General features: G+C 33.0%; 2 protein-coding genes across 3 annotated transcripts in view; one reads left to right on the top strand and one right to left on the bottom strand.

Moving 5' to 3' along the window:
* pnt (ETS transcription factor pointed) overlaps positions 1-15,566 on the top strand; it is a 328,008-nt gene that overhangs the window by 220,783 nt on the left and 91,659 nt on the right. The window lies entirely within an intron of this gene.
* Polr1F (RNA polymerase I subunit F) overlaps positions 1-15,566 on the bottom strand; it is a 185,870-nt gene that overhangs the window by 22,359 nt on the left and 147,945 nt on the right. The window lies entirely within an intron of this gene.

A 15,566-nucleotide genomic window follows, 5' to 3' on the forward strand; every position in this document is an offset into this window, starting at 1 on the left:
ATTTTTATATTTTTTTCAAGATTTATATGTAATGATCATTAATTTTTTTCTTAAGAATTTTTATATCTTCTATTTTTTTAAATTTCTTATAAGTATATACATATACATACACTCTTCTCTTAGTTCTACCTAGGGTTGCATAGGTCACTGCATTCCATTTATACAGAGATTTTCACGGAAATTACATGAAAGCAATGATTTTTATTTTGGAAACAAACCCTGGACCTAATCCATGATAGCGAGGGTAGCCATTCATCCCAGTATGTCGGGACATGTCACCGATTATTGACAGAGGTGTCCCGATGTCCCGAAAACCTAAGAAAATGACTCATTTTTCCAGCAGCTAACAACATTACATAGAATCGAAGAACCTTCCAAAGCTGCGTCACAATTACACTGAATCTTCTTAAATTTATACTTCTATAATCAGCAGTTTTAATAATAAAAAACCCTTATCCGCACCCAATGGTGCATAGGGCACTGCATCATATAAACGCAGTGTTATCTTGATCGTTTACACATGAAGGAAAGGTGATCAGCCCTCCGCTTCAGGTACCAGTACAGGGTAATATTGAATAAATATGACAGTGAAAAAATCACTTATATTTATTTTACCCCCCTTGGGAATCGAACCCGGGACCTCCAGAACGGTAGCCGAGCGTGCTGACCATTACACTAAGGAGGCGGACAATCAGGTTTAATTCAGGTTTTAATAGCAACAAATATAATTACGATCGGAAATAACTATACTGACTATTTTTTTTGTTAGTTACGGCTAAACGTAAGTTAGAATACCCGTAAATTGGGATGACGCACGTTGAAAAACTGTGAATTTCACAAATAATTCATACATTATATTGAGTTGGCACAGTACTTGTTTGAGACAATGCATTGTAACCCTGAGAATGTTACTCTTTATACAATTGCATTGAATTTATATGCACTTTTTATGTAATTGTGTTTTATTATGAATTTCAATTAAACTGTTTTAATGCCAAAGGTGACTTTACATTCTAGATGACATAATGCTATATATGCAAGTGACCGGACTCAAATATTGAAGGCAAAAATCGGTCAGAAGTGGTTCAATCATTCACCACTCTTTCATAAACTAATAGGTGTTCGAATGGTGAAATAGACTAAATGCAGTCAAAATGCGATCCCTCAGACAAATGTGCGGCAAAACGATGTTTGATTGAAAAGCATAATCGTTAAAATTAAGAAAGGTGTGTTGAGATGGTTTGGACATGTGGAACGAATGAGTGAGGAAAGAACGGTAAAACAAATTTATGAAGCGAATGTACTTTGAAAATGGAGCAGAGTAAGACCACAGGTATGCCAAACACTTGTGGTCAAGTCAGGAGTCGAACAATGCGTGAATGTGAATGAGGCGAAGAATGTTTGCAAAGACAGAGTGGTCAGGCATTTGATTCTCTCTACCTACCCCTGCGGAGAAGCGTCGCGATGGTTAGTTAGTGAGTAACAAAAGTTTGTGTTTTAATTGTTATTATAAATCAAACATAGATTTTTCGAGTCTACTAAGTTGTATTTTTCTGTTAAAAAAACACATCAAAATTAATTGACAGTTGTTTCGCCTAGTAATGGCATTTTCAAACGAATGTGAAGATCAAATTCGTTTGAAAATGCCATAACTATTACACGCCAAAACCATTAAAAAGTATTAATTTTTTACTAACAGAAAAGACAACCTACTGTATACTGTATTATGCAAATTTTCACTTTTCACTTGTACCCATCGTTAACTATAAGAGAAATAATAAAATAATATAATAAAACCCTTATCCGCACCCCAATGGTGCATAGGGCACTGCTTCATATAAACGCAGTGTTATCTTGATCGTTTACACATGAAGGAAAGGTGATCAGCCCTCCGCTTCAGGTACCAGTCCAGGGTAATATTGAATAAATATCACAGTGAAAAAATCACTTATATTTATTTTACCCCCCCTGGGAATCGAACCCGGGACCTCCAGAACGGTAGCCGAGCGTTCTGACCATTACACTACGGAGGCGGACAATACGAGAAAGAAAGAGATAAACTGAATAGGTCTGTAATCAACTCATTTTGCTGTCAGACTTGCTGGAAATTTGATCCTTTTACTTGTTACGTACATAGAATATTACTCTAAGGGCATTTACATTGCAATCAGGCAGCAATACCATATACCAAGAATATTATTGTTTGTTCTGGTGTATGGATTTGTAATCGTATTGTTTACATCGGAATACAATGCCTGCTAGATATTAGGGAACAAGGTCTTCGTATTCAAATGATATAGTTAACAATGAGTTTAGCTACAAATTACTCATTGATTTGAATATGTCGGCCCCGTCAGGCTAAAGTTAGTGCCGAAAATGTCGTTTTGCAAAAACGGCATTTGTAGTGATATCTATCCATTGTCAATTTAAATTTCACTTGGACAAAACAAGAGTTAGGGAGCATGAATATTTTTAAATTAAGTTTTACTAAGTAAATTTAACTCTGTAAATTCAAAACAAGAGTTAGGGAGAATGAATGTTTTGAAATTTAAGTTTTACTTGGTAAAATTCACTTAGTAAATTCAAAACAAGAGTTAGGTAGCATTAATGTTTTTTAATTTAAGTTTTACTTGGTATTACCCTGGACTGGTACCTGAAGCGAAGGGGTGATCACCTTTCCTTCATGTGTAAACGATCAAATAACACTGCGTTTATATGACGCAGTGCCCTATGCACCATTGGGGTGGGGATAAGGGTTTTATTTTGTCATTATTAAATACCACTATTTCTTAAGATCTATTGTAACACGGCATTCATTTTCTAACACCGTATTTGAAGCTTAGTCTAAATTTTTGATTTGTACCGAATCATTTCATGAAACATGAATAATATTTAACAAATAATAATTTTACAGTGTTCGCAAAACACTAAATAAATAACATATACGAGTATAACAACAATGACATAGAAATTCTTAAAAAAATATTGATACGAAAACCCAAGAACTCCAAAAAGTTGAAACAATAAAAATTAAAATCCATAAATAATAATGCTTTTCCCCCCGTATTATCCATGTTCCCACGTAAAAACAAGGAAACAGCTCCTACCATGTCCTTCGTCCTTCCATATGTCCCAAGGACACAATTCACAAATCTAAACTAAGCTTCAAATAGTAAATGATGCAGAATGCATCGAAATACGTTTCACAATATGATTTAATTTACCAAATGAAATTTTATTTAAAAAAATCCTTTTCTTTTTGAGAAATTAGTGCATTCATCCATCAAAACCACCTTGAACTGAAGTTCAAGTTTTATATATTAATAGTATTGTTAACTTTGTGGTATAACACTCACCTTATCATTCATCGTTCACCTTGTATAATACCACTTAAACACACTATGTACTTCATGAATACCGATTTCGGAATACTACTACTACTTCTGCTACCATCACGCCCCCGCGTTTCCCCGCAGGGGTAGGCAGAGAGGATGGAACGCCACACTCTTCTGACCTGACATACACTCCTCGCCTCCTTCACATCCATACATCTAGTCATACATGCCCTCCGATTACGCAGACTTTTGACACCGTCAGATTTTAGGTTCTGATTGATCTGATCGTGCCAAGTCTTTTTCGGTCGTCCTCGTTCTGTTTTTACTCAGACATTCGCCACATATATTTTCTTTCAGTCATTCTCTCGTTATCCATTCGCTCCACATGTCCATCCATACCACCGCAAAGAACTCTTCCTAATCTTTTCAGTTATTCCTCGTTCAGCCTTACATTCCTTTCTTATATCTTCGTTTTTAATTCTGTCATACAATGATTTTCCACACATTCGTCTGAGGGAGCGTATTTAAACAGCGTTCACTCTGCTTTCATCCTTCCTTTGCCAGTTCCATATTTCGCTTCCATACATTAGTGTCGGTACTAGCACGCCGTTGTGAACCGCTAGCTTGGCTTCCATGGACATTGGATTTCGGAATAACTATTTCATAATCAGGTCAAATGTAGTCTATATTTCAAACAAAGTGAACGATGAACGATGAGGAGGGTGTGATGTTCAAGTGCCTATAAATTATTCGATATGCAAGCAATAAGTTATCAATAAAATCACTTGAGATTGACAATGAAAACATCATGTTATCGAAGTAGTAGGGCGTTTCACAGGATTACTTTTTAAATAAAAGATTTAAGTAATGGTTTCCAGATGTAATCTGCATCCAATCAAGTCGACACTCTTAGGGTATAGCCTTTCGTATGCGTAATGGCTTTCGAGAGATTAATAACAATTATTTTTGATAACGTTTCGATTAATTTATGGGTGGACGTGTTACGGCGTTAGTGAAACAATATTAATGTTTAATTTAAAACTTATATCACGCATCGTGTTAAGCGGGTGTTGACGTAACCCTGAATCAATTATTCATAATAAATAAAAATAATTGAAGACGTGGTACTGAAAGAGGCTCATTTTATTCACTGACGATCGAAGCCCCTGATAAAATTCTCAAATGTACTATTCTGTTTGTTCCGCATCAAATGAAAAATATTAATCAAATTGTGAATGATAAATAGTTATTAATGAATGATAAAAGTCTTAAAAATAATAATTATAAAAATTTTATAATAATAATAATAACATTTTTTATCATGGCTTAGCCTCGGATGAAACAGATAGATTTCGATCACTTTATACATCGCGTAACATTCACCATTCTACGTATTATGTATAAGGGTTTGAAAATGTATGATGAGATGCCTGAATGTATGAAGAATGAAAAGAGTCTGAAAGAATGTAAAAATAAATGTTTTGTGTAATGTAAGAAGGAAAAAATATATTGTAAATTAAGTTTAAATAATCATCATCATCATCATCATCATCATCATCATCATCAGCCTGTGTCCGTCCACTGTTGAACGTAGGCCTCCCGCATGAGTCTCCATCCTCTTCGATCCTCCGCCTTCCGCATCCAGGTCACTCCCGCTATTCTTCTTATATCGCCATCTTGTAGGGGGTCGGCCGATGCTTCGTTTCCCAGTTCTTGGGCGCCATTCCAATACTTTTCTTCCCCATCGACCGTCGTCTCTTCGACAGATATGTCCTGCCCAAATATGGCCTGTTTAAATAATAGTTTGTATCGAATGCAATAAGCTTACTGAAGAAATAATAATAAAAATCTACCCGTTATTGACTAGAAGGTGAGTGTTATGCGCTGTATAAATTGCTTACACCAGCCAATAACAGGTCTTTAAAGCTTAGACTTCCATATTCCCACCCCAGTACACTTATTCACCTGTGTTAAAATACTCGTATTTTCACCTCGAAAACTTAATTTGAAAGGATTGTTAGCCTAGAAAAAATAATAAAAACCATTTCAATCGAAAAAACTTCACTTTGCAATAAATAGCATCATCACAATATACCGAATATCGAATCTGACGAATATAGGGGTTCTACCGTAACATACATAATTCCATTGCAAAAATTTACTACAGAAATAGATATTTTCTATTTCTATTTAAGTTTTAAATGATTTAAACTATTATTTGTTTAAAATCTATTGTGACATGTTTTTTTATGCATTCCGCGTCTAAATTTTAGATTTAGATTCACATGCGGTGTTTGAAAATGATGCGGAATGCATCGAAACACGTGACGCAATAGATTTAAATAAATAGATGCATTAACTGAGTAAAGCTTCAATTTAAATTCGACAGATTTTACCATAAAAGTGATATTTTCTCTATTACACTTGTTTTTCTTGTAATAATGACTTACATAATTAAACTTAACGTCCGAGTAGGTAACTCAGTGCGTAAAATTAACCCACATATCCAGAAGTCCGTTTTACATAACCCGATCTCAGTTAGCGATTAATGTGTGCAGTGAGAATGTGCTTCACACGTGTGTGAGCATGACTTCTCGTAGTTTTCGCCTACTTTTTCACTTTCGCGCCAACTTCGCGTGCTGTGACGTCACAGACGACGCCATTGTCGGGCGTTTCTGCGGAGGCTTCGTGAATTGTGAAAACGCCGACCAGCCAAAGCGACCGAACCGACATTTAATTTGAAAAAGAAAAACACGAAAAAATTCTAAATTAGTATTGAGCTTTTTGCATAATTTTTACGCAGTTATTGTTTCTTGGCACTTTCCTTATATATTATCTGTGTCAAAAATACTTTTTTTCCTTCATGTTAGTTTTTGAGATCAGAATATATTTTTTTTAATTAACTGTACTCAGCCACGCGTAACTGGCTTAGTCTGGTCAAATGTAAAAGCAAGAAAACGGTAGCACACATTTCAAATCTATTAATTTTGACGATACTTGTGGGTTATACAGTATTTGAGCAGCTGTCAAAAAGCACCTTGTCCGCCGTGAGCAATGTTTATTATTGTGTTTGTTGTTGTAATGTTCAACAGATGGCACTGCCATTGCGGTCAAAAAGCTTTTTAAAAAAAACAAATCCATTCCTTCCAAGTGAAGCACGGAGTTGACAAAAGAAGGATAAAAGTACAATGAATGCAGTCGAAATGTTGGGAAAATAGATAAAATCTATGATAGATGTTCGAATAGTGATATAAGGAAAGAATGCAAGGGTGAGTGAGATGAAATTAAGAATTAAGATGGTTTGGGCAATGAATCGAACATTAGGGTCAGTCTAACTTCTATCAATCAATGAAAAAGCTACCTTATATCGAATCAATGAATAAATACTGTATGTATTAAATGCAAACACTATTTTTTTTGTCCACTAAGTTGTATTTTATTGTTGAAAAAACACATAAAAATCTTTTTTGTGACAATTGTTTCGCCTATTTATGGCATTTTATGTATCGGGTTGTGGTCCCGTGGTTAGTGTCGCGGACTCTTAAGTCAGAGTTTCTCGGTTCGAACCCACTCTACCAAAATTTTATACCTATTTCTAATTATGAGCCGCTTAGGCTCACAGAAATAGTATGAAATAGAAATATTTGTGTAAATAATAAAAACACAAATATTTCTCTTTTTTTTAATAAAAAAAGTGTTTTTTCAACAATAAAATACAACTTAGTGGACTCATCAATAGACGACAAATCAGTGTTTGATGTAACATTTAATGCATAAATTAAAATGGAGTTCTCAAATAAAACGCGAAAACTGTAAATCATAAATATTTTTGTACGTTACTATATTTTGCCAAATGGCTGTGTTTTCGCGTCGGTATTGGATGCGGAAAATGGCGTGCGATAATCGTGTGCTAGACATTGAAACTAAACAATGTTGGGAGAATTTCCCACAAACAACAATTAATATGGATAATGTTACATCTTGTAATACACATTGAGCTCATAATACACAATACTTCAACAGATGAATATAAAAATCTTTTAATTTGATGTGTGAAGGCCTCGTCGCTTGACCTTTAAAGAATATTTATTTAAAATATGTTGTACATAATTTATAAATATTATATCGCCCGCTCCTTTCAACAACGTAATACTTATATAAAAAAAACTTGATTTTTCAGGAGATCGTTTTTAAAGTTTAAGAATATAATACAATGTATTAAAAATAAATATCAAGCCACTTATTGAACTTTTCACTGTGCACTCCTTTCAACAACGTCATATATAAAAAAATCGATAATTTTCAGTTGTGCATGTTTTCGGAATGCCCAGAAAATGTACTATATCCCAGCAAAAGCGGCATATTTTTAACTTAATATTTACCCGCTACAGGGCACAAAGTGTTGTTCTTGTATTTTGAGGAAAATATATTGTTTATTTATTTTTATAAATATACTAAATATTTTTCAAATGGAGGAAAAACTTTTAGGTTTTACCTAAAAAGATCTGTTGTACAGTAAGTGGCTTGATATTTATTTTTAATACATTTCATTATATTTTTTAACTTTATAAACGATCTCCTGCAAAATCAAGTTTTTTTTTAAATTTATGACGTTGTTGAAAGGAGTGAGCGATATGGCCAGGGCTGTCTGTATATGTAAATGCAAAACTGCAAAAACATAAATTGTAAAGATGAGATAATAAGCAATATAAATGGGAAATATTTATTATAATTATTATTAAAATGTACTGTATATTGTATGTTATTATTTCTTAGGTAAGGTTACTAGTTAAAAACAACAAAAAAAACAAGAGGAGCACTGAAGATTCGTTTAGTCCTCTAATTTACTGTACGTTCTTCGCACTTGATATTCGTTTTTAGATAATAATATTAAATCAATATAAATCATAGTCCATAAATCTTTTCGGAGCTCATTTGGCGTTGATCAATTAGACGTTAAGAATTGAGCAAATCGCTCCGAGTTCGTGACTTAGAAATACATTTTAGAGTATTTATTCGCTATATTATTAACTGGTGAAATCAATTAAACTTCTTCACATGTCGTAGTGTTATAAATAACGTTTTCCCTGTTTCAAATAGTGTTATTTATGGTGAGAGATGGAAGATAATATCGACTGGCCTCTAGGAAATCTTAAATCATTCCTACTTAATGTTGCGTCGACTCCAGTATGATTTCGGAACTAAATTAGACCATCGCCATTAAATATGCTCTTATCGTAACATCGTGAAAATCAAATTTTATGAGATTTAATCTCTTATCTATATTTAAAAATCTCATCCCACACTATTAAGATGAGTATTATTACTTTAGCATATTAATATTATTTTTTGACATCTCATAAAAAAAATTAAATATACAAAACATGTGTTCGACCAATAGCCACTTATGGGATTGAGGCAAGAGCAGGTACTTCTAGAACAAAATCTCGACTTCAAACCTCCGAGATGAAGACTCTCCGATCCATAACCGGAAACACATTACAAGACCGAGTAAGAAATACCGACATCCGAGAAAGAGAAGAAGAAGAAGTCATCTCATCATAGGCTGGTTTAAGTGTTAAGTTTTTATCACTTTACACACGTGTAACATTCACCAATTCTACCCATTATTGACAACCACACTACTCAAATTATCGGAAGTTCTATATATATGAACCAATTTTGAAACATTGTTCTTGAATCACTAGAACTTCACTAGAGACATCTATTGGTGAAATGAAAATAAGCTTTGTATCGAGCAGAAACTCTTTTATTAGTATGTGAGCTCCGAATCCTGGATCATGTCCGCCGATTATTTCTGACCTAAACATGCTCACGGATTTAAAATATTTAATCATGCCAAGTATTCCTTGGTCTTCCTCTGTTTCTATTACCAACCATATTCGCGTCATAGTTCAATATTATAAGTATTTATTAGTACTTATTCCATATGAGCGAAGTTTTTCCAGGACTACGTTTACTTCAAGGCGTATATTCCAACTTCATTTTCACACATTTTCATTTTTATCATTTTAGCTTATTAGTTTACCAGATTATTTATTTACAACATTTTGAGTGTTTCCAAATACTTGTTCACAAATCTGAATTGTCTCCAATTATAGGAGTAGTTTTCATATTATTGATAATAATATGAAAAATACTCCTATAATTGGAGGTAATCCAGATTTGTGAACAAGTGTTTGGACACACTCAAAATGTTCGCATATTAAATTGATTTGTTTCATTTGTATCATTACATTTTTCCTTGAAATATTATTCTCCGCTGAATCGTTCAGCTCATTAATTGTTTGCATAATTTTATTTTCACATAAATTTTGTTATAATCCTTGTTACACCTCACTCTCGTATAATTAAATTAAACCCCTGGCGCGCTGCACTATTGCATTCGATGTAAACAAAATCAGTCATTAAAATAATGAAACATTGTATGGAAATATAAAATAATTTAATGGCTATAAAGTACCTACCTAGAGTTGTATTTTATTACCTTGCGAATGGTAGCACTGGCTAAAATTCATAGATAAATATTTTAAAACTTGGCGGGAACGGCTTCTATTCCGAATGTAGTCAATTCTTTTGTGGTGTGCGTAGGTACCATATTGGATATGATGTCATTTATCAAGATTGCCTCGTGGTCGAGGGTCTGTGAGTTACAGAAGCTTGCAGCATGATGAGTTGCGTTTTTATTATTAAACAAATGAATATAATATACGGCCAAGTTGCACAAACTCCGCCATTGCCAGTGGCCGGCCATTATGATCGAATATAAACTAATTGGGCTCCATTGCTCGCTGGCGTGACGGAATTCTATGTCGATCGCTGGGAACAGTGGAGAATCGGAGAACAATACTCCATGCAGTCCTCTATTATGCACACAGTGACATCGCCTACTTGATCCTCGCCATCAGCATCCTAAATTATTCCTTAAGTAGTATAATATTAAAAGTGTTTTTGCCTAGAATTTTCACTCTTTGAAGTTACTATAAGTTCATGAATTAAATGAAATTATAGTAACTTTAAACATAGAATAAATTGTAAAAGAAAAATACTTTTTTTTTACCACTTGAGTTTATTTTATAACGACTAGTTTCAGAAGCTATGCTTCCATCTTCAGGTCTAAATGTATACTGCATTTAGATACTACATTTAGGGTGTGTGCAGTGTATGTAGAAACTACACATACTGCACACACTCATGATATCACACACTGCACACACTGATGATATCACACATTGCATTATTTAGTGAATCACTAATTCCTTGGTTTTTCTATACACTTTAAAACGCATATTCAAGAAAAGAAAATGTGTTGGTTTTTATCATATTTTTTTAATGTAACGAAGTATTTCTGGCGGTTTGGGATTAGATTCGTATTTGATTTTAAAACTTTTTTTTTACGTTTAAGGATTTTTTTTTCTTAAATGTTTAAACAACCTTTATTTATTTTTAATACCTCAACATACATTTGTTCAAAAAACAAAATCAGTACCATGCATTTTAAGGAGATCCCAGTAGACTCAATAATCTACTGCCAACATAAAATAAAATTAGCTTAAGTTAATTCCGTCTCTAATACGGTGTGAAAATAATTATTGTAATTTAGAACAAACGCTTTGTAAAACAACGTCTATCGTTCGCACTTTTTCTGCGTGCTTGGCTCCAATTTAAAAAACCGTTATTGCCTTATTACGTTACGTTCATATCGAATCGTTTTTACGCCATATGCAGTAATACACACTGCTCCATATTTTGGAATATTTTTCACTCATACTCATGAATAATCTATGGTTTCACTTTTCAAATACAAATGTGGCGCGAACGTTTTTTCTTCTGCGATAAAAATGGTGCCTTTTAGCAGTTCGGACACTGAATGCGTAACTGTCTAAAGTACATATATTTTTAATGGAAACTTTCATTTGGCGCACGTTATATTATTCGTGTATACGAGAAATTTTCAAAACGAATCATTTTGTTGAACGATTCGACTTATTTGTTAAGGACATTTTAGCTTTTTCATCACAAAAAATTTAACGAAAAATTAAATATATTTTGATAGCAAAAAAAATCTTGAAGTATTTTTTTAATTGCATTAGTTTCAATTATTGCAAAAGTTTAATTTAAAATATTCTTATGCGCTTCAAAATTTAAATAAAAATAATCAAATATTTTTTTAGATTTCTAATCAATTGACTAACGAACTAACTAACCATCACGTCACTTTGTCCAGGAGTAGGCAGAGAGAATAGAAAACCACACCACTTTTCCATACACCAAATATTAGCTGTTATGAAAAGTATATAAATCTACTTTAAATAAAAATATTAATAATGTGTGATGCATACATATTTTTTAGTTTTTTTTCGCATAAGACGAATTTTGATAATTACTATTACATAATTCTAAACATATATTAGAAGTCCCATTAGAGACGAAGCATATTATTATGCAAAGGAAATATGGTCGCCAAAGCATTCATTTAAAGAGCACACGATTTGGGTTCGACTGACTTTAAGTGATGATTTTAAACACATTTTTGTCCATGATTGAAATTTAATGTTTCATCATAAGAAGAAAAAAACTTCCTCTCCAAACACAAGAGCTCAGCCTCTTTTTTGGAGAGTCTCAGCGCAGCTAAAATTATAAAAATTGTATCAAGTAGAAATGTATAGAAATTGTATTAAATTGTATGCAAAATGTAACTATACTAAATAAATAAAAAATGTATTTATTGTAGAATATTATGATGATTAAAAATGATATTATGTTAGTACCTACCTCTTTTTGATAATATAATATTAAGTTACCGCAGTTCCTACCCAAGAATGCGAGCATTCTGCGCGCGCAGGTGGCAAACGGCGCGCGAAGCAGGTGCCAACCCTTGAAACGAAACTTTCCAAATTCAAATTTTCGTACCGAATCCTTCAAATCTCATTAAAAAGATCCGATCATTTCCAACGCCACAATTGAAGAAATCGTTAATCTTTTATTCCTTTTATCTCGGTGGCCATTTCGTCCTCATAACAAATGTAGAAATAAATAAATGCATTGGCGGCAAAAGCTGGAACGACAATGGGCGCCATTGTTTATATGATACTAATTTATCACCAATCCCCGATAAGCTGAAACCATAGATAACTATGCCATAGACAGCTGGGACGTGGATTTTTGTAAATTTATGCGCAAGGTGTATGGGGCCACTAATAATTAAAATTTGCACTTTTTAAAAGTTTTTTTTATTATTTTTAATAAGTGAGGTTAATGTGTAGATATTAAAAATATTATTTTAAGAAATTTCTGAACGAAATATGTTTTCAACATTTTGAGTGTGTCCAAATGTTTTAAATAAATTAACTGGTCAAATTATAAGCTAAAATAATAAAAATGAAAATGATATTTTCTGGGGTTTCTCATGAATGTGATTATAATCCATGATTTAAACCTCACATACTAATACAATAGTTTCTGCTCACTAAATAGCATTTTTCATCTCACCAATAGATGTCTCTAGTGAAGTTCTAGTGATTCAAGAAATTGGTTATATACATATATATATAGAACTTCCAAAAAAAATGAGTAGTGTGGTTGTCAATAATGGGTAGAATTGGTGAATGTTACACGTGTATAAAGTGATCACTTAAACTAGCCTTCGTCGGTCGTCAGCCCCGTAAATGCCCAGACCTCCATATTCTCTTCGTCTTTGATGAGATGTCAAAAAATTATATTAAATATAATTTTTTACGAGGTTCTTATATATCTTATGAGTTACATGAATAAAATAAATTTCCCAATTTTTAACACATACTTAATTATATTTTCGCTGCTGCCAGCTCCTCGTTGATAATTCAACGGGTGAATAAATTTTGTAGGATTAATAAAACAAAATTTATATTTTAATTTATATATATTTTTAAGCTATTTTTATTATTATTATATGTTTTGAGTGCGATGACCCCAACGCCATTTTTCATTGGCATGTTTTTGGCATTGGCAATTTTTAAGGCATTCCACTAAGTCAATGCGATATTGACCTCATGCAAAAAGGCATTACGAGACAATAAAATATCCCCGAGCCAAATTTTCAAACTATTAATGGCTCAGTGGATTTGCATTACAATTAACACAGATACAATTTATATTTGAAGCACTAACTTTGTGATTTTCCATTTTATAATTCAAATATAACTTTGTTTGAAAATCACCATAAATATTTTATTATAACATAATTATAATGTCCACCGGTTTCGAAGCTAAGCGCTTCTTTATCAACACTAATTAATCAGTCTTGATAAAGAAGCGGTTAGCTTCGAAACCGATAGGCATTACAATTAAGTTATCAATCAGGTATCTCAGATACTCGAAAGCGGCTGGGTCAGGAGGCGAAATTATCGTCGTGTATGTATGAGGGGATGCATGAATGGCGTTCCATCCTCTCTCACTACCCCTGCGGGGAAACGGCGTGATGGTAGTAGTAGTAGAAGTAGTAAATAAGCTTTGAATAACAGGGATTATTGAACATGGATTTAGAGTCAACGTTTTTTGCCAGTATCCTTACGATATTATGCTTATTTTTTTCAAAAAAGTTCATTTTTGGGGCGATTTGAGAAATATTAATTTATTAGGCCCCATTTGAACGTCGGATACAATAAAGTAAGGGTGTAAACTGAAATAATGCACCTATTTTATAGTTGCGAGGCACATGGCCCGCCAGCTGTTGCGCTAGGTGGCCGCAACCTGCCGACTGCACACTGTTGCAATTATTAATTTAATCCCTACGCACTGGGGAATGCGACTCGTCTACATAATTTGACTTAGCGTCTAAGAACAGAATGTTTTTAACAAAGCTTGTATTTCTTAACAATTAAAAAAACCATTGGTTATTTTAAAGATCTTAAGGGATTATTTTATACGTATTGATTTGGCGTTCAATTTCTAGAACTTCATTTTAATTTATGGATTGAATGTTAAATTAAACACAGAGTTTTTGAGTCGATTAAGTTGTATTTTATTGTAAAAAAAAACACATAAAATCGATACAGTCGCAATATTGATTTTTACGTGTTTTTTGACAGTAAAATACAACTTAGTAAACTCAAAAAAATTATGTTTGATTTTTAACATTTAATACATAGGTTATTTTATACTTACATTTAAATTTTTTATATATTTGACTTTATGTCTTAATTAATGTACATAAATTAATGTAATATTTTTTTAAATTCATATTCTTCTTAAAATGATTCGGCAATCATATTGTGGTAATTCTTCTTTTTATTATTCTTTTAACCTGTTTCTTTCTTCATATTCTTCTGCTAACCCTTATTCGCATCCAACGGTGTCTAGGGCACTGCGACGTTTATCAGCAGTGTAATCTTGACCGTTAAATACGCGAGGAAAAGGTTATCACCCCTGCGCTTCAAGTACCAGTCCAGCGTAATATTAATTACGAGAGAGACGCTGAGAATCAGATTTTTATGTGACAAAACAACCTTTTTTTAATCTAAAAAACCTAATATTATAAGTTGAAACGGTCAGTAAACAAAAAAAAAGAAAAGCTTTGGAAAAAATTAAATCATTCTATGGTAATTTTTCGTATTTTAATTAGCTTGTACAGTTATCATTGTGGATGACATAATATTATACGAACATCATTTAAAAATTGTAGCAAAACCTCTTATAACCGATCTATTTTTATCGCAGTCAGGACAGGTTTCTCATCTGTCGTTCAGTTTACGCAAATGAAGTGAACAGTCAACATTGTTTACAGCGTTCAACAGTTTATTGCTCGTTCCCTCATGAGAACTCGCTTTATGGATGAGTCGCATAGCAATAAAAATTAATTATTCAATATATATTAATAAAATACTTCGTAAAATAATTATTAAGAGACCTCTTGATAACGTTTTAATGCTGCATTGCATCGAAAACAGATTATAACAGTTTCAATATTATTTCATTTGACACAATTTCATAAATGTGAAATATATTTTGACTTTTTAAAGCACTAACTTTGGAGATCATTGTAATATATTACTATTGACTATATTCCCTTCTAACCCTTATCCGCACCCAATGGTGCATAGGGCACTACATCAAATAGAAGCAGTGTTATCTGGATTGTTATCGGAGCACAAGGCCACTAGCAAGCACTGATCGCGGTCATACAGCAATGCCGTAACGTCGTAACGTAACATGCTCGCCGCGAGCGATGTT

The sequence above is a fragment of the Brachycentrus maculatus genome, unplaced genomic scaffold, assembly GCF_059751285.1.
Source record: "Brachycentrus maculatus isolate JH-2025_06_01 unplaced genomic scaffold, ASM5975128v1 h1tg000104l, whole genome shotgun sequence".
NCBI classification, from domain to species: domain Eukaryota; kingdom Metazoa; phylum Arthropoda; class Insecta; order Trichoptera; family Brachycentridae; genus Brachycentrus; species Brachycentrus maculatus.